Source organism: Somniosus microcephalus, unplaced genomic scaffold (assembly GCF_052327205.1).
Source record: "Somniosus microcephalus isolate GS21.2 unplaced genomic scaffold, FLI_Smic_1.0 unresolved_chr1, whole genome shotgun sequence".
Classification (NCBI taxonomy): Eukaryota; Metazoa; Chordata; class Chondrichthyes; order Squaliformes; family Somniosidae; genus Somniosus; species Somniosus microcephalus.
Genome location: NW_028225179.1, coordinates 97,697,504 through 97,701,291, shown reverse-complemented (window position 1 = coordinate 97,701,291; position 3,788 = coordinate 97,697,504).

Here is a 3,788-nt window from a genome sequence, read left to right as displayed (position 1 = left end):
GTGTTCAGGCCTAGCTGGAGGGCTGCAGGATCCAGGGCGTGGCAGCAGACCAAGTCGAACCTTCCCCCTTTAAGAGCTGGCCGGCGCCAGGGTGTCTGCTGTCAATCAAAACATGACCGCACCTGCGCTGCGCCCGGCCTCGGCGGTATCAGTCTGCACCGTCGGCTTAGCGCCTAAGGATAGCCGTGCATCGCCAGTTTTAGCGCTCGAGCAAACTCCTTGGCCAAAGCTACTGAATTTCAGCGAACTGCCCTCCACTTTCCGGCGGGCGCAAACTTTAGCGGCCGCCCGACTTTACCGCCCCAAAAGTGGCTATACTGAATTTCTAGGCCATTGAGTCCATAAATAGACCAGCAAAATCAATGTGTACCCGTTGCCATGGAGATGAGGGCCACTCCCATGGGTGTAGCGGGGCCTGTGGTGGAGCGTTTTGGACTTTCTGGCATCCTGTGCATCTCTTGGTCATTTCCTCGGTTTCTTTATCGATTCCCTGCCACCACACAAACACCCTGGCTAGGCTCTTCATTTTTACCCCTCCCAGATGACTCTCATGAAGCTCATTGAGCACTCTATCTCTCAACTTGGATGGAATTACCACTCGGGATCCGCACATCAAGGTCCCCCGGCACACTGACAGCTGTTCTCTCCTTGGCGAGAATGCTGGCAACAGTGAGTCGCCATGTGCTGGCCATCCCTTCACCATCAAATCATAGACCCGAGAGAGTGTCGGGTCGTTTCGGGTTTCCTTCTCTATACTTGAGTTTGTAACAGGTAGACATTCGACTATGGTCGAATGGAATATCTCAACAGGGTCCACTGCAGGTGCTTCCTCCACCATAGGCAGCGGCAGGCGCGACAGCCCATCAGCATTTCCATGCTGTTTCGTGCCCTTATACTCTATGTCGTATTGATGTGCTCCTAGAAAAAGGGACCATCTTTGCAGCCGTTGTGCCATCATCACCGGAACACCCTTCTTTGGGTTAAAAATGGAGACAAGAGGCTGGTGATCAGTCAGTAAGGTAAATTTCTGCCCGTGCAGGTAGTGATTGAACTTCTTCACCCCCCACACCAGGCTGAGGGCCTCCCTGTCAATCTGGGCGTAGTTACGCTCGGCTGATGTTAACGAGCGTGACGCAAAGGCTATTGGCCTCTCTGAACCGTCAAGGAATTTGTGCGACAGCACCGCTCCAATGCCGTAGGGAGACGCATCACATGCCAACCGAATCGGTAGTGATGGATTGTAGTGAGCCAATACTTCTTCTGAAGTAATTAGGCATTTACATTTCTGAAAGGCACGCTTACACTCATCACTCCATTTCCATGCTACTCCAGTTTGCAGCAGGGCGTTCAGCGGGTGCAGAATTGTAGACAAATTTGGCAAGAACTTATGGTAGTAGTTCACCAACCCGAGGAACGACCTCAGTTGTGACACATTTTCCGGTGCTGGAGCCTTGACTACTGCCTCAATCTTGTCTGGGGACTTATGCAACCCATCTTCATCAATCACGTGGCCACAATACGAGATTTGTTTCCTGAAAAACTCGCATTTGGGGCGGTTGGCTCGTAGTCCATATTCTTGTAATCTAGTGAGCACCTGCTCCAGGTTGGCAAGGTGTTCACTGTCATTTCCGCCCGTAACCAGGATGTTGTCCAAATAACACTGGGTCCCCGAGATCCCTTGCAGGACTTGTTCCATCGCCCTCTACCAAATAGCCGGAGCTGATGCTACCCCGAATACCAGTCGATTGTACTGGTAAAGACCTTTGTGAGTGTTTATCATGAGGTATTTTCTAGATGATTCATCTACCTCCATTTGTAGATACGCTTGGGCCAGATCAATCTTCGTAAAGCGTTTCCCACCAGATAGTGAGGCGAAAATATCCATTATCCGCGGAAGTGAATAGTGTACCGTGTGAAGGACTGGGTTCACAGTAACCTTAAAGTCCCCACAGATGCAAACCTTCTTCGATTCCCCAGGCGTGCTGCTCAATGATTTCTTCATTACAAGGATGATGGGTGTGGCCCACTCGCTCCAGTCCACCTTGGACAGCACACCCGAACGCTCCAAACTCTCCAGCTCTGCTTCAACGGCTGGGCGGATCGCATACGGTACCGGTCTGGCCTTAAAAAATTTTGGGTTTGCGTTATCTTCAATTTTTATCATTGCCGTTATGCCTTTTAGAGTCCCAAGTCCTTGCTGGACCACCTCTTTCGTGTCAGTTAGAATTTTTGACAGTCGTCCAGGTGTGGCGTCGTCAACTTTTTTTGTCAGCCACAGTTAGTGCCTGAATGGAATGCCAATCCAATTGTATTTTTCGGATCCATTCACGTTCCAATAATGGTGGTCCTCCATCTTGCAGTATATATAGATACAGTTCCTGTGTATCCTTGCCGTTGTATTTAATGGGCACCCTTATTTTACCTCTGGGGTAGACTTTTTGCCCCGTATATGTCTTCAAGACAATGGACGTATCCTTCAAAGGAATGTGTGGGAATAGCCGCTCGTAGTCTCGTCGACTCATGACTGTTAGGGCTGATCCTGTGTCCAATTCCATCTTTACTTGGGACCCTGCTATCACGAGGGTGACCCAAATGGTTCGGTGATCCTCCTTTGCGATCACGTTGTGTAGCTTTAGACAACTTAGTCCCTGCTCCTGGAGTCATTGTCGCTACTCTGGTCTTCTGAACTACTGTCCGTCATCTTTTGTACTTTCTTGTACTTTTCCTTAGTAGTTCTTTGTGTTGGTTTTCTTTCCCGACCTGCAGACTCATGCTATGTGTCCCATTTTTCCACATTGCCTGCATACTTTGTCCTTAGCCCAGCAATCCTTCTGGTCATGGGTTGTTCTGCCGCAGCGATATCACTTTTCTGCTCCATATGCCATTTCATTAGTACTATATTCTTGCGGTTTCTGTTGTATTTCCGCAGCTCCCCGTGCTGCTGCTTCGTAGGATACTGCAACGCTGAAAGCCTTTTCTAGCGTAAGGTCCTTTTCCGAAAGTAGTCGTTTCTGGGTTCCTTCACTCTGGAGCCCGCAGACAAACTTATCCCTTAAGGTATCTGCCAGTCCTGTTCCGAACTGGCAGTGTGTCGATAACTTACGTAGTTCCGTAAGATAGTCAGCATTACTCTCGTCTTTGTGCTGGTTTCATTTATGGAACTTAAATCTTTCTGCTATCAGCAGCGGTGTAGGGTTTAGATGTTCCTGTAAGATATTGACAATCTCGTCAAAATTTTTCTCCATTGGTTTAGCTGGGGTAATTAAATTTCGCAATAGGCCGTACGTTCTCACGCCCATCAAATTTAATATCGACGCCTTCTTTTCAGCGGCCACCTCATTTGCCCTGCAGTACACTTCAACTCTTTGCACATATGTGGTCCAGTCTTCTATTTCGTTATCGAAAACAGTGATGCTGCCACTCTTCGGCATCTTGGGTGGTTTAAAATGGCGCCTCCCGCGCTTTTCCTTCTTCCCCAAAGGATTAAAATGGCGCCTCCCGCGCTTTTCCTTCTTCCCCTTGCTGCCAATGCTGCTCCTCGCATTCTAACAGGTAATGGCGGCGCCCCGCGGCTTTCTGCGCATCTCTTTTTCAACGCTGCCCGACTCTTGAGCACCGGCCGCGCCCTGTGCGCTCCACCCTCTCTCTGTCTGTCTTCCCGACGACGCTGCTTGGCCCCCTTACAGAGCCGCTCGCCCGAGCTCTCGCCCGCCGCAGTCCGGGGAGGGTCAGCGCACTACCTGCTACCAGCCCGATTTGCTGGGACACCTTGATTGGAGAACCAGGCC